This window comes from Mobula birostris, chromosome 29, assembly GCF_030028105.1.
Source record: "Mobula birostris isolate sMobBir1 chromosome 29, sMobBir1.hap1, whole genome shotgun sequence".
In the NCBI taxonomy this organism is placed as follows: Eukaryota; Metazoa; Chordata; class Chondrichthyes; order Myliobatiformes; family Myliobatidae; genus Mobula; species Mobula birostris.
Window position 1 is genome coordinate 13,229,540 of NC_092398.1, and position 24,089 is coordinate 13,253,628.

General features: G+C 43.5%; 1 long non-coding RNA gene across 2 annotated transcripts; it reads left to right on the forward strand.

The window, feature by feature from the left end:
- Window positions 1-947: 947 nt before the first annotated feature.
- LOC140190108 (uncharacterized) lies at window positions 948-20,574 on the forward strand. Of its 2 annotated transcripts, none has more exons than XR_011883536.1 (3): window positions 948-1,095; window positions 18,458-18,806; window positions 19,569-20,574. It is a non-coding gene; the product is annotated as an uncharacterized lncRNA (long non-coding RNA). The 2 variants fall into 2 exon arrangements; XR_011883537.1 differs by having other exon boundaries at window positions 18,458-18,635.
- Window positions 20,575-24,089: the final 3,515 nt, after the last annotated feature.

Here is a 24,089-nt window from a genome sequence, read left to right on the forward strand (position 1 = left end):
AGGGGAAGCCTTTTAGGACCGAGATTAGGAAAAACTTCTTCACACAGAGAGTAGTGAATCTGTGGAATTCTCTGCCACAGGAAACAGTTAAGGCCAGTTCATTGGCTATATTTAAGAGGGAGTTAGATATGGCCCTTGTGGCTACGGGGGTCAGGGGGTATGGAGGGAAGGCTGGGGCGGGGTTCTGAGTTGGATGATCAGCCATGATCATAATAAATGGCGGTGCAGGCTCGAAGGGCCGAATGGCCTACTCCTGCACCTATTTTCTATGTTTCTATGTTTCTATGCTGGTGGTATTAAACCTGATTCTGATAAAATAATACTAGTCAGCCCAGTTACTAACTATCAACCCAAAATGGTAAAAATGACAGGAGGAATAATAAAAAGAGGTTTTGCTAAAGTTGTCACAGCTCTGGAATAAAAACAGAAAATGTTGGAAATATTCAGCAGGACAAGTAGTAACCGAGGATCAAAGGTCAAGAGAGTTCTTTCTCTTAAGCATTAATTCTGTTTCCCTTGAGCAGGTAGTTCAAGAGTACTTGCAGCAGGTTCTGTTGATTTTATGCATTTTCATGACCTAAGAACGCTGCAGAAGAAACCAAGGACAGTCAGCAGGACATGAAGACAAGGCAGGATAAAGCACTATTGGGGAGAAGATTTCCTGCAATGATCTTGGGAAGATGTGAATCCAGTGACAAAAGGGCAATGGTTTTTGGAACAGAACCGAAAAGTTAATGGAGCGGACACTAAAAGATCAGCTATCAACGCTGGAGCAGAGATTGTAGATGGGCTGTGCTCCAGATTCCTCTAGCTGTCCGAGTACAGGTTGGAGTTCAATCAAAGGCTTTCTTTTCCTCATACTAAACAGCAGCACGTGACTACTCTTGAAGTTGGGCTGTCACGAGAGAAAGGCAGGCCGGAGATTAGACAATTAGTCAACACTCAGAGCAGGCGAGGAGGAGCCGTGCTGAGAATTGTTGGATCACTGAGTGCCCCCGACTGTGTGAGAAATCTTCAAATGTAGCATTCTCTAAGAGTCAAGGAGAAGCTATTAGCAGCTTCACATCTTCCCATATGGGGCTGTCAGTTACGGAGGTGAGAACACAGTCAGATTTCCTGGTTGGTTTATGCTTGTGGAAGTCAGGTAAATATCAGTAGAAAAAGGTAGATTTTTGATATGAAAATAGATTTCCTCTCCTCCTGTTGTTTTGACTAATAACACTGGACAACAACTGCTTTCAAAAGTGTTGCTTCCTCAGAATTTTTAATTTGTTTACGATAGACCACAAAGCTGAACACAAATATAATTTCAGACTTCTTGGATCAAAGGTCAAGAAGAAATAATTCTCTTAAGCGTTAATTTAGTTTCCCTTTGACAAGATAGTTCAAGAGTACTTCCAGGATGGTCTGCAGTTTTCAAACATTTTCGTGACCTGTGAGTGTAGGAATTTCGAGAAACAAGAAGTTAACACTTATTGAATATGTGTTTAATTGCATATGGTGCTGACACTTTGTAATTGTTGAACTAAGTTTAAAATGTTTCATTTTTTTGGTTGTACTCAGTGTCTAAGGCTGCTCGCTTAAGTGTCCTACAATAATCAGCCAGCATTTATGGATTCCAGTTGCCCTGATACCATTTCTCCATGACTGCAATGTCCTGGCAAAATCTTTTACCATGTTGGTCACTGACAGCACCAAGATTTGCAGGGAAGAAGTCTAAGTGGCAAGGCAGCAAATGAATCTTTAGTAACATGTTGCATTTCATGGTTTTGCATGCCTGAAGCATGTTCTCAACCAGCCGCACGTAGTTTGGTGCTCCGTAGTTGCCAAGAAATTTTTCAACAACATCCTTGAATCCCTTCCATGTAATTTTCTCTGCTCCCACTGGAAGTTCTTCAAATTGTCTGTCATTAATGACCTGTTTGATTTGTGGACCAACAAAAATGCCTTCCTTAATCTAGGCATCAGTTATTCTGACTTGATTTATGAATTGAAATAATAAATATAGTTGATTTTTTAAAATGGTGAGTAAAAGAGAAATTCCATGGTGATTTTCATGATCAGCTGCCCAGAATCCATAAGATGCACCCGAAAGTATTTGGGAAGCAAAATGTTTGTATTCCAGTGAAATGGAAAGATCCAAATGATATAACACAAAGGCTCCACAATTACCCAATCTAATTGCCCTAATGAAAAGCCTTGGCCCAAAATGTTGACTGTTTATTCCCTTCCACAGATGCTGCCTGAGCTGCTGAGTTCCCCAGCATTTTGCATGTTGCTTCAAATGGAATTATTGTTCCCTAATGTACTTTATTCATTTTATTATCCCCAAAATTCTGTCCAACATTAAACCCTCTGGTACCTTTGCTGAAAGTGATATCTGATCATTTTGTCACATTGTTAGCCGAAGTGTCAATTTTCCTCATACTTGACCTGTTGGAAAATATCCCAGGACATGGTGTTCGTCCATCGTCGACATCAACGAGGACCTCGACAACATTATGATGGTGTTGAGACTAGCGCGTGATTTGGATTTAAGTGAGGGAGAGTTGCGCAGCGTCAGCCTCACTCTCTCTTCCCAATTCCCATCTGGATCCAGTGGCAAGACAGAGTTGAGATGGCTGGAGATGGGACTAGGCGCAGTGGATGACCAGGAAGTCTTCTGTGTCTTGTCCTGCTCTACATGTTCCACGACGCTTGCAGAGACCGCCTTCTTGACTGTTGGACCTTCCATTGGTTTCATCCGCTCAATCCACCGGAGTCTGTCTTCACATGCTGGGATAGACAACTCCCTATATCACCGAGGTGTATGGGGCGTCAGGGAGGGGTAGCACCTCTAGTGGGGGAACATATTGCGTCCTTTTCAAGGCGGTTAGTCCACCTTTGGTCCCCACCTGGCACTCAGCTCTCACCTGTGGCTCCCCTTAGCTGTTTGCATGTGACAGCGGCCACACCCCGGGTGACGGCTTCGACAAGCCGGCTAAACCAGGTGAGGGTAGTCGACGGGTCCCAGGACATGCCAAAGTAGTGAAATGTGCTATGGAAATTCAAACTGGCCAGCTTTCTTGAGATCTTGCCATTAAGGAGAATATGTCAAGAGGAGTGTCCTCTTTTGTAAATTTTTCAGGCATTTCCTTTTCCAAGGGTCAACGGGAGAATCCATCACCATTTCCATGATTGGTTGTCCTCTTGAATTCGATCTTGTAATTGTGACCTCCAAGAAACAGAGCCCAGCTCTGCATTAGTGCTGCTGCTGATTGTCCATATCTGGATTGAAATTGGGCACTAGTGGTCAATGATCCCTAATGCAAAATTCAAAGTTCAAAGTGCATTTATTATCAAAGTATTATATAACCATTATATAACCTCGAGATTTGGCTCCTAACAGGCAGCCATGAAACTAAGAAACCCAAAAGAACCCATTAAAAAACAAGACCATCGACAGTCAATTTGCAGAGAGAAAAAGAATCATGCAAACAATAACTGCAAGCAAATAGTGTTCGGAACTGAAGTCCTCAAAGAGAGTCCGTCCCCTGATCTTTAGCTCAGCACAGAGCCATGTAAACATCGCAGAGTAGCGAGCTACACTGGCCCATCCCTTGTCTTGGGCCCCGACATCCTGACCTTTTCAACCTGATACAGTGCCTAAATCGGCGTTCAAACGTCTAGTCCGTTGCATTGATATGCTCTAGGGCCTGAACGCTGCCACCTCAACCCAGCCTTTCCGATCTGGCCCACGCTTAAATTGATTGAACCTCGAGTCTCCCTCGCTCTCGGCAGCAGACCTGCTGCCTCGTCTCACCTTGGTTTTGCCGCATCTGCAGCACTAAGGGAACGTGATGCAAAGACTATGGGACTTTTACTTCCATCACTCATAACATGTGACATGATGGCACCTATACCACAAGGCAAAGCATCACTGGTGGATATGGATCATAATGTGTGAGTACAGTGTCTGATGTCACCATTTCCCAGCTCACATTACTTTGTCCATTGCCATTTCTTCCCAATTTATTGTAATGAGTTCAAGGGGTGGAGCACAGTAGCCAGGTCTGGCAGGAGCCTGTTATAGTAATTGACAAATTGACCACAGATGTGACTCATCCTTTGGCTGTGGGTCATCCACCAAGCTTGAATTTTGTCAGCACACTTGTGCAATCCTTGTGCATCAATGGTGTGACCACAGTAAGTGATGTTTGGTTTCAAGCATTCACACTTGTTACATCATGCCCTTAGCTCATAATCTTCTAATCTTTTTAATACTCCCTTGAGGTTTTTGAGATCTTCCTTATAATCCTCACTGGTAACAATGATGTCATTCAGGTAACACTGAGTACCTGGACAGCTTTACGCCACCTGATCCATAACATTCTGCCAGGGTGAAGATGCAGATACTACTCCAAAAATAAACCTCTTATAGCAATAAATCCCTTTGTGAATGTTTATGGTGAGAAACACTTTGGACTCTTTTTCCACCTAGTCTGTAGGTAGGCCTCAGATAAGTCCACTTTCCTGAAGTTTATTCCTCCAGAAAGGTTTGCAATGATATCCTCCAGCCTGGGCAGAGGGTATTCATCTACACAACATGCACAACATGTTGAAAGAACTCAGCAGGTCGGGCAGCATCCGTGGAAACGAACAGTCAACTTTCAGTATGGGGTTAATGGTGACCTTTACATCACCACAGATCCTGACATTTTCCACCAGCAGCATGCAGATTAGTGCCTTTTTGAAACTACAATGTGATTTTTTAAAATCTTTTTTACTTCCCTGTGCAGTTCATTTATTTTTGTCTGCCTGACATGCTCTTTGCATGTGCCATGCTTTGTTGCATTTTCTGCAAGTTTCATCTTTAAAACTGCATTGGTCTGGTGTATGTGAGGCCCTGCCACAATGGTAATGCAATTCGGATGTTGCAATTTTGTTCACGGTCAGATTCATTCCTGAAGGCAACTCAGTTGCATTTCTGGCTACTGTTTCCATTGATACAGTGATTTCAACTGCTCTTTTAATGTGAGTTGTGCTTCAGTTAGGAGCCATCTTGAAATGCTTTCTTGTAAGATTCCACAAACTTAACAATCTCATAGTGCATCATTAAGCCCATCATTGAACTGACAATCTCTTCAATTCAGCCACATACGTTGAAATCAGAATCAGAATCAGGTTTATTATCATCGGCATGTGACGTGAAATTTGTTAACTTAGCAGCAGCAGTTCAATGCAATACATAATCTAGCAGAGAGAGGAAAAAAAAATAAAATTAAAACATAATAATAAATAAACGTGTAGATCAATTACCTATATTGAATTACATATACTACATATATTTAAAGAAATGTGCAAGAATAGAAATACTGTATATTAAAAAAAAGTGAGGTAGTGTCCAAAGCTTCAATGTCCATTTAGGAATCAGACGGCAGAAGGAAAGAAGCTGTTCCTGAACTGCTAAGTGAGTGTCTTCAGGCTTCTGTACCTCCTACCTAATGGTAACAGTGAGAAAAGGGCTTGCCCTGGGTGCTGGAGGTCCTTAATAATGGGCACTGCCTTTCTGAGACACCGCTCCCTAAAGATGCCCAGGGTACTTTGTAGGCTAGTGCCCAAGATGGAGCTGACTAGATTTACAACCTTCTGCAGCTTCTTTCGGTCCTGTGCAGTAGCCCCTCCATTCCAGACAGTGATGCAGCCTGTCAGAATGCTCTCCACGGTACAGCTATAGAAGTTTTTGAGTGTATTTTTTGACCTGCCAAATCTTTTCAAACTCCTAACAAAGTATAGCCACTGTCTTGCCTTCTTTATGACTACATCAGTATGTTGGGACCAGGTTAGATCCTCAGAGATTTTGACACCTAGGAACTTGAAGCTGCTCACTGTTTGCACTTCTGACCCCTCTATGAGGATTGATATGTTCTCCTTCGTCTTACCCTTCCTGAAGGCCACAACCAGCTCTTTCGTCTTACTGACGTTGAGTGCCAGGTTGTTGCTGTGGTACCATTCCACTAGTTAGCATATCTCACTCCTGTACACCCCTTCGTCACCACCTGAGATTCTACCAACAAATGGACTCTCTTTTCATTTGGTTCTGCTTATGAAACTTAAAGCATTCAGCAATCAACAATGGTTTTGGTTCTAAATGTTCCTACAATATGTTGACAATATCAGCAAAGCTATCTTGGCTGGTTTGGTTGGAGCAGTTAAGCTTCTAAGCAAACTGTAAGCTCTTCCACCAAATGCACTCAGCAAAACTGGCACTCGTTTCTCATCGGTTATTCCATTTGCTTAAAGATTCTTCTCAATTTGTTCAGTATACATCACCCACTTATTTGTTGTGCCATCAAATATTTCTATCTTTCCAATGTAGCCAGCTACTTCTGATATTTATTTATTTATTTTAGATTAGATTAGATTATGAAGACACGCAGTCCTCTTTTATTGTCATTTAGTAATGCATGCATTAAGAAATGATACAATGTTCCTCCAGTATGATATCACAGAAACACAAGACAAACCAAGACTAAAAAAACTGACAAAAACCACATAATTATAACATATAGTTACAACAGTGCAAAACAATGCCATAATTTGATAAAGAACAGACCGTGGGCACGGTAAAAAAAAGTCTCAAAGTCTCTCGGAAGTACCATCATCTCATGCAGATGGTAGAAGGAAGAAAAACTCTCCCTGCCATGAGCTTCCAGCGCCGCAAACTTGACGATGCAGCATCCTGGAAGCACCCGACTACAGCCGGCTCTTGAGTCCATCCGAAAACTTCGAGCCTCCAACCAGCCCTCTGTCACCGAGCACCGAGCACCATCTCTGCTGAGCACTTCGACCCCAGCCCCGGCAACAGGCAATAGGCAAAGCCGAGGATTTGGGGCCTTCCCCTCCGGAGATTCTGGATCGCACAGTAGCAGCGGCAGCGAACCAGGCATTTCAGAAGTTTCTCCAGATGTTCCTCTGTGCTTCTCACGTCTGTCTCCATCGAATCAGGATCGTGCACGGTACCTACTTAACAAATATCAACATCATTTCGGAGTGGTCACGCGCGCTGCGTCGTGCCGCCATCTTCTCCTCCCCTTTTTATTATTATTATTATTATCATCATCACCTGGTAGTCAATATTTAAGAACCTGTGAATTTCATCCATTTTCTGCTTTTTATAAACTTAATTATCTCTCTCTCCCTCAGCTGAAAAAATATGCTGCTTTTTATAAATAGTTGAATGCTTCCCTCTCCCCTTCCGAAGAAAAAAAATGTATTGTGCTTCAACAGGTAGGTAGCCATGTCAGGTTCATTTTACGATTTACTCATTGCCACTGCTATTTTGTTTTAGTTTAGTGAGTGTCTTGGTGGTGTAATAACGTATGCCATTCATGTACTTTTATATATAACCCAAAATGAATTATGTAAACAACAAAGGACACTTAATCAAACAAGTTATCCACAATATTACTCAAATATTACTGAAATATTAAATGCACTGCAGTAAGGGCATCAAAGTCTAGAGGGAGAAGGCAGGAGAATAGGATTGAGAGGGATAATAGGTCAGCCATGATCAAACAGTGCAGAAGACTTGATGGGCTAAATGCCTTAATTCTGCTCCTATATCTTACCACCTTATGGTCTAACATAACTACATGGCTCTTGAACACAATCCCCTGACTAATCAAGACCAGCAGAACACATAACTCTCAATTAAATTGTGTAGCAACTTTGAGGAATACATGGACCTGGACCCCAAGATCTCCCTGTACCTCCATATTGCTAAGAATCCTGTCGTTGACCCTGTAACTAACTTTCCAGGTCCAATCTTCCAACTTGCTATCCTGAGGTACTTAAACTAGTCTCAATAGGCAACCATGGCCATTTTGAATGACCATTGCCTGAAAATAATCCATGTATTTGAGTGAACCAATAAGTCCAAAACACAAGTTTCCAGATCTTGCTCAACAACAGCTTCACTTTATCATTGACTTCCTTCACTGCCAACAGACGAATAAAAAAAGCATAAAATCAACATCGTTGTTCTTGGTGGAAAACAGCATTCAGGTTATTGGGATTAAACACCAAAATGGCAGATCAAATGATAATCCACAATTAACCACAATAAATTCCATAATTTAGATCGTTTTAAATTGGAGGTGTTGGCACAGTCAAGTGCATAGGCAAACATAAAGACTGTTACTGAAGATAATGAATTCATCCTCTTGTTTCAAAGAAAGATTAAAGATTAGCTTTATTTGTTGCATGTACAAGGGGATATACAGTAAAATGTAGTGTTTGTGTCAAAGACCAACACAGTCCGAGATGTGCTGAGTGCAGCCCACAAGTGTCACCATGCTCCCAGTGCCAACGAAGTATACCCACAACTTCCTAGCCCTAACCCGTAAGTGTTTGCAATGTGAGAGGAAACTGTGACATCCAGAGGAAACCCACACGGTCACAGAACAAAGAAACTCCTCGCAGGTAATGGTGGGAATTGAACGCTGATCTTACAATTGGTGCAGTAAGACACTACGCTAACTGTGCTGGGATGTTGTTCAAAGCACTTGGTAGAGACTTTGATTTAGAAGTTGATATGGTTTTCTTTCAAAACAGCCATGATGTTGTTTAATATCAAAATAGATAAAACTATTGAGAAGAAATCGTTTTGTTTGAAGAAAGAAAGTAAGCTTCAAAAGGCTGATTTAAAAAGGACAGAAAAAAAGGAATTATTCTTCACTGGTCTGTGGGTGACCCTGCGCTCAAATATGTCCAGGATATTATCTCTGACAACATGATTATCCAAAGACGCCAGAAGGTCAGGTCAAGGACTGACTTGTGATAGAATCAAGTCAATCTCCAGCTTTCAAAAAAAAACTCTGAACATGTTTGAAATAAAAAGATTAAGATGTTGGCAATATTCAGCAGTCAGATGCAATCGACAGAGGGAAAAACAACGTTAACATTTTGAGTTAATGGTATTTCTTTGGAAAGCCATTGACTTGAAATATGAAAGCTGTTTCCCTCACCAGTTTGTTGCATTTTTCCCTCATTTCTGTTGACTGAATGTAAATAGTAGGTTATTTAATATTTCTCAACTCTTAAGCTTAACGGATTTCTCTGAGAAGCACTGGAATAAAAAGTTTAAGAGAAAAGTAAGTGGTTGAATCAGCTGGGAATCAAAGGGTTGTGTGCAGGAGGAGAAACGTTCATTGGAACAGGGTTGGGACCAGTTCTTAAAGGGTTTGTGCCACTGAGAAATGATATTATGACAAATGAGTCAGCTGTTGCCTCAGTACCCTCGTCAAATAGAGACCCGGCCAAAGGTGAGAAATAGTAACTACCTTTAGTCTCAGTAAACCTGAACATAAACGAAACCTGCAGGAATTTAGACTAGACTACAGTCAGGAAGAATTTTGTGTGTGCAAGTTTACCATTATCTAAAATCTGGGGATTCTAGTGGCTAAGAGATTCGAACTAATCAGAAGAGAACATCTAGCACTACCCTAACAGATCAAAAAAAAAGCATAGTGCAGGTTAACTAATTAGATCAATATTATTAATAATCAATACTCTGTAGACATGGACTGATAGGTTGAACGTGACCAACTGACCAATGCACAGGCACCCAATTAATTTACATTTCTTCATTTTCAGTCTATTGAACTTTTCACTACCCAAAGTCATTTAATTCAGTGCAAAAAAATAAATCAAGACCCACTAATTGAAATTTAAATAGTCCAATTGAAATGTAACTTTACAATAATGAATTAAAACATAGAACATAGATCAGTGCACTGCATTACAGGCCCTACAGTTCAAGATGTTGAGTCAACCTCTGCATATAAATCTATTTCATGATCAATCTGACCTCTTCCTCCTATACAACCTATAAACCATTTTTCTTACACTCCCTCCGCCCCCAAGAGGTCCACAACCTTGTCATTGGGTTTGGAGGCTTGCGTGCCTCAATGACCCGGAGAGCTATGTTGGCTGGAGTCAGGGCCTTGTGCTTTGGCTCTTGGTAGTGTCACCCATGCCAAACAGGTCAAGGGGTAAAGGTCAGACTAAGGTTCGGGGGTTCAGCTCAGGACTAACAACCTGGTCAAAAAAAAATTGTTATGGAAACGGCAATGAAAAATCCTTCTATATCTGTGTGTGACTGTATGGACATACAGCGATGGAGGACATTCATTGCTTCAGTAACTAATTAAGTTTCTTACATCCATGTACATATATAAAAGTATTTTAAATTTCCCTATGGTATCAGCTTTTATAACACCCTTGGTCTGCGTCTCAGATACTTACCACTCTCTGTGTTAAAACCTTACCTCTACATTTTCCCCAAGCTTTCCTTCACTCACTTTAACCAGATGACTGACTGCCACCTCGAGAGAAAGCCGCTGGCTGACCACACCATCTATCCCTCTCATAATTTTATACAGTACAGTCCTATTAAGTTGATTCTCATCTTCCTTCACTCCAAAGAGAAAAGCCCTAGCTAGTTCAACCTTTCCTCATGAGATGTGCTCTCTAATCCAGGCAGCATCCTGATAGATATCCTCTGCACCCTGTCAAATGCTTCCATATCTTTCCTATAGTGAGGTGATCAGAACTGAATTCTGCAAGCGTGGTCTAACCAGAGTTTTATGGAGTTGCAATAGTGTCTCGCAGCTCTTCAACTCAATCCTCTGACTAACGAAGGCTAACACACCACAATCCTTCTTAACCACCCTATTAACCTGTGTGGTAACGTTGAGAGACCTATGGACTAGGACCCCAAGTTCCCACTGTTCCTCCACACTACTAAGAATCCTACTGTTAGCCTTGTGCTCAACCATTAAGTTTGATCTTCCAAAGTATACTTCTTCGTTCATTATGTGCCACCTTGTATGAGGTGTGCGATCATGGTCTCGTGACCATGATTGTTCTTGGCAATTTTTTTTCAGCAGAAGTGGTTCACCATTGCCTTCTTCTGGGCAGTGTCTTGACCCGATGGGTGACCCCAGCCATTATCAATACTCTTCAGCGATTGTCTGCCTGGCGTCAGTGGTTGCATAACCAGGGCTTGTGATACGCTCTGCTGCTCGTACGGCGGTCCACCACCTGTCTATCACTTCACAGTTTTCCAGACTGAACGCCATCTGCCACTTCTCTACCCAACTCTTCATCTTGTCTATTGTACCCTATGCTGTCCTTCTACAATGGTGAGGTTTAGACCATAGGAGCATAAGACGTAAGAACATAATTAGGCCATTCAGCCCATTGAGTCTGGTCCACCAACCTCCATGTCGTCTGCAAACTTAATAACTTAGGCAGGAACCCTGGTGTTTCCCTTAACATTGCTTGCCAGAAAACTTCTCATATCCCCTTTTAGCTTTCTTAAGTCCCTTCTTAAGCTCCTCCTTAGCTACCTTATAAATCTCAATTTTTTTTTACTCCATAAACCTTAAGTATACTACTTTCTCTCTCTTGACTAAATTTTCCATCTATCTTGTCAATCATGGTTCCTTCACCCTACCATCCTTTCACTGCCTTGGTGGGACAAACCTAGCCAGACATCCTAAATAACTGCACATTTCTGCTGTGCATTTTCCTGTGAACATTTGTTCCCAACTTCCTGTCTAATACCATTTTAATTAGACCTTCCTCAATTAAATACTTTCCAAGATTAAGATTTTGGAGATTATAAAAAAAATTAGGTCCATTTTGTGATTCAAGATATTAATGATGTTGTACTCTCCACTCTGTCTGTCATTATTCTTCATTATTCAACACTTTGAAGATGGCGCCAGTGGAAAACGCGACCAAGGACGACGTCCTCCGGAGCGTCCTCATGAAACTGCTTCTTTCACTTATTTTGCTGCTGCTTCTTCTTTCAAATGTGACTCTGCTACTATTGGAACCTGTGATTCACATTCTGATGGTGTTTTTGGGCCAAATTAGCAACCTGGCAGTTTGCTGCCTCCGAGGTGAGGTTTAGACCATAAGACATGGGAGCAGAATTAGTTCATTCAGCCCATCGAGTCTGTTCCACCATTTCATCATGGCTGATCCAGGATCCCATTCAACCCCATACACCTGCCTTCTTACCATATCCTTCGATGCCCGGACTGATTGGGAAATGACCAACTTCCGCCTTAAATATACACACGGACTTGGCCTCCACCGTAGCCTGTGGCAGAGCATTCTGCAAATTTACTGCTCTCTAGCTTAAAAATTCCTCCTCACCTCTGTACTAAAGGGTCACCTCTCAATTTTGAGGCTGTTTCCTCTAGTTCTGGATACCTCCACCACAGGAACCATCTTCTCCACATCCACCCTGTCTAGACATGTGGAATGTGTGGCCTCGAGGCCAAGAAGCCTGGAGACGGGTCATGAGCCCATGATCGCCTCCATTTCTCGCTGATCCCATTGATCTAAGTGTCGAGGAAGATCGAAATCAATGCGGACAGGAGCAGAAATTAAGTAGGTATTCAGGTCTGCCTGCAAGTCTCTCTCTCGCAGCTGCTCGAGGAGGGTGCCAGAGTCTTGGGTCTTGGGCAATCTTTAATTGACGCAGTTTGCGGATTGGTCTCTAGTTCACGTTATGATGTGTTTCTGGCTTCTGGCCGCCCCTTTTTTGGTTGCTATTCTGTGTGGTTTTGATAGGGGGCGAACTTACGCTACAGCCCGCAGTCGGCGCCGGATTGACCTGAACTGAGCTTAGCTGTATATTTCCTCACTGTCTCAATGCAGTTTTTACATTTATATTCTGTGTTTCTCGCTCATTTTTTGCCCTGTTTGTGCGATTTGTTCTTTGCACTTTATATGTTTGATGTTTATCTTTGAACAGGTTACATGGTTTTCTTTGTTTCACGGCTGTCGGTGGGAAAATGAATCTGAGGGTTATATATTAGTATACATATTTTGATAATAAAAATACTTTGCATCTTTGAATCTTGAATCTTTGGCTTGACAAACAGATGAATGTTGCATCGCAAAGATGAGAAAATCTGCAGATGCTGGAAATCAAAGCAACACGCGCAAAATGCTGGAGGAACTCAGCAGGCCAGGCAGCATCTATGGAAAAGAGAAAATAGTCGACGTTTCGAGCCAAGAATTGGAAAGGATGGGGAGAAGTCAGGATAAGAAGGTGGAGGGAGGGGAGGAAGAAGTACAAAGTGACAGGTGATGGGTGAAACCAGGAGAGGGGGAAGGGTGAAGTAAAGAGCTGGGAAGTTGATTGGTGAAAGGGATAAAGGGCTGGAGAAAGGGGATTCTGATAGGAGAGGACAGAAGTCCATGAAGAAAGGGAAGGGGGGGGGAGCACCCGTGGAAGATGATGGACAAGTAAGGAGATAAGGTGAGAGGGGGAAAGAGGAATGGAGAATGGTAAAGGGGAAGGGGTCCATAATGGGATGTTCGAGAAGGCATTGTTCATGTCATCAGGTTGGAGGTTACCTAGATAGAATGTGGCTTCATCTTGGCAGTAGAGGAGCCCGTGAGCTGACATGTTGGAATGGGAATGGCAAGTAGAGTTGAAATGGATAAATATTGTAGTCATTAAGTAGTGTTCATAGCTCCAGTCCTTGTCAGAAATAGGGCAAGCAACAGGTTCAGAATTGTAACCCTGTCTCTACTTTGTGAAACTTAAACACAATGACTCCTGCTTTGGTCCCAGTGAAGTTAGTGAAAATGATATGTGTTGATATATTGGATCATGGGATCAGTTATGAAGGATATTTAGAGATGACTTGCCTTAATTGTAGATCTATTAGGATGGTATGAGACAAAGTGAAAAGTTAGTGTGGTATCTAGAAAGCGTTGTGTGACTATTTGCACTGAAGGCCTCCGCAACAGAGATCTTCCTCACTTCAAGCGGCCTGTATTGAAGAGTAGCACCGGTGGGTATAACTGAGCAACAATTCTATAATCGTGTATTATTCAACATTGGCTGCAAAATGTTATAATCATCTGATGCTTTATTTCTTTATGTTCCTCTAAAGGCAGTGTATGACAACACATACATACTTTGATAATAAATTCACCTTGATTTTGAGGTTCCAAACCAGGCAGGAAACATTAGGAGATTTAACACTGTGTGACTCAGAGTTGGAATTCACTATAGCTGAGCATTAAGTGTTATCAGAGCCAATCACAGATGACCGGTTGGGTTGGAGTTCAGAGCTTTATTAGTGTAGTTGGCCAAAACCATCCAATTTCCAGCCACGTGGGCTGAGGATATAATCTCGACATTGGCTTTTGGCTGAGGGCAATTCAATCGCTATGATATTTGTGTTGTCTGTTGAGGGATTCACACAGAACGGAGAACATGACCGCACAGCACAGGCCCTTCAGCCCATGATGTTGTGGCTTCCTTCTAACCCACTCTAAACCTTCCCTCCTGCATAGATCTCCATGTTTCTATCATCCATATGCCTATCTTAGAGTTTCTTAAATGTCCCTAATGTTTCTGCCCTGTCACCACCCCATCCCACACACACACCACTATCTGTGTAAAAAAACTTACCTCTGACATCCCCCTGTAGTTTCTTAAAATTAAGCCCCCTCAAACTGAGTTGTGGATGCTGCCTTAAGAATATCCATGCCACATGTTAATATCGAGTTAAAGCATTCCCTGGGAGGGGGAAGAAGATGGCGGTGCGACGGCAGCGCGCGCGGCCACTTTGGTGAAGATACCTGTTATCCGTCAAGTAGGGGACCGTGCACAATTCTGATTTGATGGAGACAGACGTGACAGTACGGAGGAACATCTGGAAAACTTCTGAAGTGCCCGCTTCGCTGCCGCTGCTACTGTGTGGTAACCAGAATCTCCGGAGCTGAAGGCCGCAAAATCCTTGGCTTTGCGTGCTTCATCGGTGGGGGCGAGGTTGAACACGCTCAGCAGAGGATGGCGCTCGGGAGGCTGTATCGGAGAGGCTGGTTGGAAGCTCGAAGTTTTCGGACGGATGGACACAGTGTCGGCTGTGGTCGGCTGCTTCCAACGTATCGGCAAGTTGACGGTGCCTGGAGGTTTATGGCAGGGAGTTTCTCCCTTTTGCCGCCTGCTATCGGGGACTTGGGAGTCGATCGACTCGGGACTTTGAGACTTTTTTTTACTGTGCCCATGGTCTGTTCTTCATCAAATTATGGTATTGCTTTTCACTGCTGTAACTATATGTTATAATTATGTGGTTCTGTCAGTGTTAGTCTCTTGGTTTGTCCTGTTTTCTGTGATATCACTCTGGAGAAACATTGTATCATTTCTTAATGCATGTATGCATTTCTAAATGACAATAAAAGAGGACTGAGTGTTTTCATAATCTAAAAATTAATTGGATAATCTTTGTTTATAGTTGAAATAAATGTGTTTTTGATGTCCTTAGTCATGATGAGTTTACATAAACCATACATGAATACAGTCAATTGAAACAGCGTTACTCCGAGGTCAAGGTACAAAACATAGTATCAACAGTCATACACAGCACAAGTGACATACAGCACATGTAAGACAGCAGTAAACATACAGTCACACCGAAAACTAATATAGCCCAAGTCCCCGAGTGTTATGTCCCGTAGACTGATGGTGCGTGGATTTTGTCAGCAAGAACAAGCCCACAGCAGGTCATCGTGTGCTAGTGCAGCCGCAGACGAACGCAATCCAGCTTGTCTTCCACTCAGCGAACACTGGAGGGTAGGACCGCAAGAGAGGCCAGCCCCCAACCCAACACGGGCTCAAGTGCGGCCGCCGCGCCCCAGCTCTCTCCCACACCTCCTCTGGCATCTCTCCCCTGGGCGGCTGCAGCAGGCAAACCCACAGATTGAGGTCCCGGTCTGTGCTGCTACCAACCCCGCACAGCTCCCGCACTGTCGGTCTCGCCAATGAACCAGTGAACCAGGCATGTTGCAATCTGTATTACCAACGTCCATCAGGCTCTTGGGATCACAAGAAATACATTCAAGACAATCACTCGCTCCGCTTGTTGGACTGCACACTGCCTCCACACACCAATTCAGATACCTTCCTGTAGCGGGCGGCAACACAGTCGGCACCAAGTCCAGCTCCTCCGCTATCAAGAAACTCGCCAGCCGGGTGGAGATGCAGTACTCAGTGTTCTTAATAACCAGCAGTGTCTTGCAAACGTAAAAATGGTATAAAGGATGAACAATTACACCCTTTGGTTGGACCTGGAGTGGCATCTGTGACCATGCACACTGTCATCTTACTGGGTATAGGCATCCGTTAGTCTCGTGAGACCATGGATTTGCGCCTTGGAAAGTTTCCAGGGCGCAGGCATGGGCAAAGTTGTATGAAAGACCAGCAGTTGCCCATGCTGCGAGTCTCCCCTCTCCACGCCACCGATGTTGTCCAAGGGAAGGGCACTAGGTCATCGCAGAGCAATGTGTGGTTAAGTGCCTTGCTCAAGGACGCAACACGCTGCCTCAGCTGAGGCTCAAACTAGCGACCTTCAGATCACTAGACCGATGCCTTAACCACTTGGCCACGCGCCAACCGGATATACTGGTTAAGAAAAGGATATATGAAGATTCCAAATTATCCCACAATTCTACAGTTACAAAATGTACCACATTTTCCTTACAATACCAGTTAGTCCAGGAAATTGTGCGCAGTTTTCATCCAAGAAGTAATAGTTTCATTTGACCTGGCGCGGGTGGTGTTTAATCACATCAGTTGTGCTACCCTGATTATGACAGTCTAAAGGGGTGAGGCCAAGAAATTAACTCAACGTGGCTATTTTGTGACCTTTTTTTGTGCAAAGGTTCACACGTCGCATCTTCAGAGCTTGACAGGTAACCTTGTCAATTAACCTGCTGATTCAGCACTACAAAAATTCTTTGTCTCAGAAAGGAAAAGGCACTTCGTAAATATGCGTCCCTCTGTTGGTGGTAGCTTAGCCAGGTGGATATTATGTTTTGCCGAGTGAGTTTAACTTCACGTTTATTTTAAGCGAAGTGTGCATGACATATGTAATTCACGTACTTATACATATAATCTGTAATGAATTATTTAAACAAACAGGAATACTTAGTTAAACTGAATAGATACAAGATTATTGTTGTTCCTTTTCACGCCTTGCGGCACATTGGGCGGCATTTTTGCCGTTTCCGTAGCATTTGACAGCTTTTTTTTGAGAGGCTGAGTTACTAGCTGGACACTCAACCTAGCACAGATGGACAGCGTGCAAGGAGCCGGCCGGATTGGAACCCCAGAACCACTCACCTCAAAGTCTGGTGCTGATGTCACTACACCACCGGCCAGTTAATACACACGATTACTCAAATGTTAAATAGACTACAGTGGACTGCGTTAGTTTTCACTCAGCATTCTTTGAGTTAGTCTGATTTTAATTGATGAATTTAAAATCAAAAATTCAAATTCCACCACTTAATTCAGTTTGGACTTTTGAGGCAATATTTACTGAATCAATGCCCGTGTTTAACTTGCTCTGGTCTTGTTAAGATTTTCAAGTAATAACATTTGCCGAATTCTGCTGCTATGAGGCTTCTTAATTCAATGGTGGACAGCACCAGCATTTTTTTGTTGTGTGCCTTCATCATCATTATGTGCCATGTGATGACAGAGGCGATCTTGGTCTTTTCCATGACCATGATTGTTCTTGGCAAATTTTTCGACAGAGGTGGTTTGCCATTGCCGGCTTCTGGCCAGTGTCTTCACAAGACAGGTGACCTCAGCCAATATCAGATACTCTTCAGCAATTGTCTGCCTGGCGTCAGTGGTCGCATAACCAGCACTTGTGATGTGTACCAGCTGCTCGTACGGCCGTCCACCACCTGCTCCCAATGCTTCACGTGACCCTGATGGGGGGGCGAAGCTGGTGCTACTCCTTGCCCAAGAGTGACCTGCAGGCTAGCGGAGGGAAGGAGCGTTTACACCTCCCTCGGTAGAGACGTATTCCACCTTGCCGCTCACTCGACACAAAGCCACACGCATCTCGGCTGAGCTGCTGCACACCTTTTCACTTCTCCGAAGATCGTCACCTCGTCACGGTGGTCTCCTGACACCGATGCAGTCTGGAGTTTAGCCATCCGGCGCTGAGCTCTTGGTGGGGTCGCCCGTGGCAGTAAGGTCAAGGGGGAAGGTTCCAGAAAAAGAGCGATCCAACCAAGGCCTCATCGGTGGAGCTGGTGGAAGATGATGGCACGTCGCAACGGCAGTGAAGGTGAAGGAAGGCTGGAGAAGTGAAGGGTCTGCAGGCGCCTCGCAATTCATGTCACTGGACACCGACCCCGATCTGTCAAAGACCACGCGGCACTGCCTGTGCATCAGCTGAAATCTCTATTGCAGCAGTGCTCCTGATAACCACAGCAAAGGTTGCAATTTAACCCTTGGAAACCTTTGAATATGAGGAAAGGTGGAGCTTGGGAGACGATGGCGCCTAACAGCAACTCCTTTGCTTGCATCTTTAAAAACAGTTCTGTTTCTGTCTTTAATATCTCTATTTTTCTCTTTCAGGGTTCTTTTGAAGACCCTGACCTGGAGTTACACGCTGAGTTTGGTTCTTTACGGAAATGGGACCCGCTCTCGGGGACTCACGACTGGCCGTTATTCAATATACCAAGGACGTGGCCTAGAAGATTAGCTCACCTCGTGGTTTCGGGATTTCGTGGCTCTGGAGGCAGACGGACTCGAGGTCAGTGCCTCTGCAGTGAATTGGTGTGTCATAGGAGGTGGAAGATCGAAAGCAACAAGCTGGCCACTGGCTGTGTGCCCAGGGACCCGAATTCTCGGGGCACAGAGCTTGGAAAAAGCGACGCAACGGACTTACCTCTTTTTCCCTTATTAGGGAGAGAAAGAGCCTGTGGTATGTGAATACCGGGTGAACCAGTAGCCTTTGGGGTACTGCGTCTGTGTCTTTACTGATGCTTTGTTGCACGCTTGAGTGCTCGGTGGAGGGCGCCGATGCTCTTTTTTTGCTGGTGGGGGTGGAGGGGGCAGTTGCTTTGCTGCTGCTTATGCATGGGGGGGGAAGCTGGGGGGTGCTTTGGAGTTCTAACATTTAACTCACTCATTCTTGGGGCACTCCTTTGTTTTCATGGATGGTTCGGAAGAAAAAGAATTTCAGGATGTATATTGTATACATTTCTCTGACATTAAATGTAGCTTTGAAACCTTTGAAACTTCGAAAATATTCTTGGCTTCCCATTGATTGGGTTGAATTTTCAAAGTCCAAAAAAAAGGGGAACGATGGTTAGGTGTACAGTAGCAAAGCGGTTAACTTACTGCTGACGTATTTGAAGGATGAGATTATTGATCCAGACAGAAGATTTCAATTCCTACCAGAACTGCAGTGAATTTTAATTCAAGGTAGTAAATCCCAATATTTTAAATGTAATGTAATCATTTATGGTCGTAAAAAATCTACCTGGTTCATTACTTCTCTCTAGGAAAGGAAATCTGCCTTCCTGTCCAGTCCTTCTCGGTAGATGCGTTAGCACAAATAATGTAGTTGGTTTTTCATTGGTTTTAGAAATAGGCCATTTTTTAAAATGTGGCAGATTGAAGTGTTCATTAAAAAAATCACGTGAGTATGCTGCTCCTCACCCATCTTAAATAAATTTTACAGGAGCCCCATTGAGAGCATCCTGGCAAGCTACATCTCCATCTGGTTTGGGAGCAGCTGATCATCAGACTGGAGGGCCCTTCAGAGAACTGTGAGAATGGCCAAGAGGACCATAGGGGTCTCCTACCGTCCATCAGGGACACTTATCAGGAGCACTGTGTACAAAGGACACTTGGTATAATCAAGGATCCCACCCACCCATTCAGCATCCTCTTTTGACTTTTTACTATGAGGCAGGAGACTCCGATGCATAAAGACAAGAACGGTCAGGATGAAAACACCTTCTTCACTCAGGCCATTAGGCTCCTGAACATTCAAAGTGTCACCGGTCAATCTGTTATATACCTTACAATATTTAATTTATGCACTTCACTTTGTTTATGTATGAATAATTCATTCATAGGTTTAATTCTTACTTTCCTAAGTTTTTGGTGTGTTATGTGTCCAAGGCATCCGTTAGTCTTGCGAGACCATGGATCTGCGCCCGGAAAGTCTTCACTCTCCAGAGCGCAGGCCTGGGCAAGGTTGTATGGAAGACCAGCAGATGCCCATGCTGCAATTCTCCCCTCTCCATGACACCAATGTTGTCCAACAGAAGGGCATTAGGACCCATACAGCTTGGCACCAGTGTCATCGCAGAGCAATGTGTGATTAAGTGCCTTGCTCAAGGACACAACGCGTTGCTTCGGCTGGGGCTCGAACTCACGACCTTCAGGTCGCCAGTCCAATGCCTTAACCACTTGGCCACATGCCCACGTGTTATGTGTACTACTGTGCTTTACACCCTGGTCTGGGGAAATGTTGTTTTGTTTAGAGGTATACATGTGTACAGTTAAATGACAATAAACTTGACTTGTTTATTAATAGACAAACAGAGATCAAGATCAAGGAAGTTATGAAATAAAAGCAGCACCAGGAAAGTCTGAGCTGGACATTGTCTTCAATTTTCTCTTCAAATTTATTACCACAGGCAGCTGTTGAGGCCAGGTCGTTGGGTATATTTAAGGCAGAACTTGATAGGTTCTAGATTTTAGACACGGCATCAGAGGTTATGGGGAGAGGACTGGGGAGTGAGGATGAGGAAAGGAGAAAAGGATCAGCCATGATTCAATGGAGGAGCGGATTTGATGGGTCAAATGGCCTAATTCTGCTCCTATGTTTTAATGTCTTGTGCTCTAATTTGGGCACTGTAGAAGGTGCAAAAGAGAGTTATTAAAACAGCACCCAAACTGAAGTGTTTCAGTGAGATGGACAGACTGGAGAAGGGTAAAATTAATCAAAGTCGTTATCATAAGGGTGCCATTTCCATGGACAATGCAACTGGTTACCAGATAGGAAGATCTGAGAGGATTGGCAAAAGGGCAAAGGGGGCAAGTGAATGCATTGAGTGGAGCACACAAAATGCTGGGGGAACTTGGGAGGTCAGGCAGCATCCGTGGAAAGGAATGAACAGACAATACTTTGGTTCGCGACCCTTCATCATGATTCACCAGGACTGGATGAAGTGATTCTTTATGAAGTCCAAAGTTCCAAGTACATGTTATTATCAAAGTACATAAGTGTCATCACGTACAATGCAGAGATTGATTTTCTATACCATTCTTTTAAACAATAACGGAATCAGTGGAAGACTGACCAACTAGAGCGTTCAACCAGAGCACAGAAGACAGCAAACTGTGCAAATGCAAAACCAAGAAACAACAATATTAATAAATAAGCAATAAATATCAAGAAATGAAATGAAGAGTCCTTGAAAGTGAGCCCATTGGTTGTAGGAACATTTCACTGATGGGGCAATTGAAGTTATCCCCTTTGGTTCAAGAGTCTGACGGCTGAGGAGTAATAGCTGTTCCTGAACCTGGTGATGCGAGTCCTGAGGGTCCTGAACCTTCTTCCTGATGGCAGCAGCGAGAAGAGAGCACGAACTCTCGGGCACAAGCAGAGAAACGGCAGAAAAGTAACAAAATTAGCTGCTAATTTCCTGAATGCTGGACCAGCAGTATAGGTTTCTAGAATTACATATTTACCCATGAGGCATTGATTGGGCACCCTGATCAAAATAGACAAGGGAATACGTACCAAAACAGAACGATGTCTTCTTGCTGTCAATCTTCACCTTCGGAAAAGCAAGATAAAAGTGCAAATTGTTAAAGTGAGAGCATTCATTGCAAGAGGTCGAGGATACAAGAGCAGGGATGTGACACTGAGGATTTATAAGGCACTGGTGAGGCCTCACCTTGAGTATTGTGAACAGTTTTGGGCCCCTAATCTTAGAAAAGACGTGCTGGCATTGATTTTGAGAAAAGATGGGGCTCATTTGCTCGTTATTATCATTTGAGCTAATTGATAGATTTTTTCCAGGATCTAATTGTAAATTTTTTGGTATATTTTCTTTTCTTGCTGGAGATTTGATGTTTATTTTTAGAAGCTTTTTGCATGACGCATGGCTCCGGGGTTGTACACCTAATGGGTTCTTTTTCTCTCACTTTTTCTGCTTAGTAGGTTTTTTTTGTTATCACAAATTTTTTTTCAATCCTTAAGATAATGTCTTTTTTGAGACATTGTAAGTGTTGTTACTTCAATGTACTCATGTTATTTCTTTTGTATAATACAAGACAAAGATTTGAAAAGAAAGAGATGTGCTGGGATTGCAAAGGGTCTACGTGAGGTTCACAAGGATGATCCCAGGAACGAAGGGGTTACCATACAAGGAACGTTTGATGGCGCTGGGTCTGTACTCACTGGAACCTAGAAGGATGAGGGGGATCTCATTGAAACCTCTTGAACGTTGAAAGGCCTAGATAAAGTAGATGTGGAAAGGATGTTTCCCATAGTGGGACAGCCTAGGACAAGAGGGCACAGCTTCAGCATGGAGGGGGGTCCATTCAAAACAGAGATGCAGAGAAATTTCTATAGCCAGAGGGTGGTGAATTTGTGGAATTTGTTGCCACAGGCAGCTGTGGAGGCCAGGTCTTTGGATATGTTTAGGGCAGAGATTGATAGATTCTTGATTGGCCATGGCATTAAAAGTTACGGGGAGAAGGCCGGGAAATGGGGTGGAGGAGGAGAGAAAAAAAGGATCAGCCATGATTGAATACGGAGCAGACTCGATGGGCTAAATGGCCTTACTCTGCTCCTGTGTCTTATGGTCTTAAATTAAAAGGACAGAAATGGGGGAATTATGATGAGTATCATAGATATAGTTATTTATCCAAACCTACTGACAAAGTTATCATCTTAAATTGATTTTAGCACACAGAGCAACAAAGGGAAAATGTTATCCCTTAAATATAAACGAGGTGCTGTGAGCCTCGAACCCTAACTCATCCGGTCAGACTGCAGTTGTGAGGTTATCAATGGGCTTTGATAGGAATTCCTCGCAGAATTGACAGCACTGAGGGGATTGTTTGCACTTGAACTGGAGGGGGACTAAGATCCCAGTGGGAAGGTTTGTTAATTCTGCATGGTGGGGTTTAAACCGGAGTTGTAGGGGGACGGGAAACAGAGTGCTAGAAAAGTTAGTGGCGGGATTGTGGAGGCAGATGTTGGTAAGATCTCAGAGAAAGTCACAAATGAAAAGATTGAGCATGGCGTGCTGGGTGCCCTGAGCTGTGAATATTCCAACGCAAGAAGTATCATAGGAAACGTGGATGAGCTCAGGGTGTGGACCCACATCTGGAATTACAGTGTGATGTTGTGGCCATTAGTGAGACTTGACTGCAGGAGGGACAGAGCTGGCAGCTCAGTACTCTGGGGTTCCTTTGTTTTAGACATAACAGAGTAGGAGGGATCAAAAGAGGAGGGATGGCCTTACTATTCAGAGAAAATGTCTCAGTAGTGCTCTGTGAGGACAGACTAGGGGACTCAACTAGTGTGGCCCTTATAAGAGCATAAGAATTAGGCCACTTGGCCCATCATGTCATGTTTAAGGTGGGAGGGGTTATATGGGAGGCAGGGTTTAAGGGTCGGCACAACATTGTGGGCCGAAGGGCCTGTACTGTGCCATGCTATTCTATGTTCTACATTCTGCCATTTCATCATGGCTGATCCAATTTCACTCACAGCCCCAATATCCTGCCTTCCCCCATATCCCTTCATGCCCTGCCCAATCAAGAATCTATGAACTTCTGCCTTAAATATACTTAAGGACTTTGCATTCACAGCTGCCTGTGGCAATGAATTCCACAGATTCGCCGCTCTCTAGCTGAAGAAGTTCCTCCTCATCCCCGTTCTAAAAGGACGCTCCTCTACTTTGAGGTTGTGTTTCTGGTCTTAGACATTCCTACCATAGGAAACATCGTCTCCACATCCACTCTATCAAGGCCTTTCACCATTCATTAGGTCTCAATGAGGTCACTCCTCATTCTTCTAAATTCCAATGAATACAAGCCCAGAGCTATCAAATGCTTTTCATATGAAAAGCCATTTAATCCTATTCATTTTTGTGATCCTCCTTTGAACCCTCTCCAGTTTCAGCACATCCTTTCTAAGATAAGGGGCCCAAATTGGCTCAGAATACTCCAA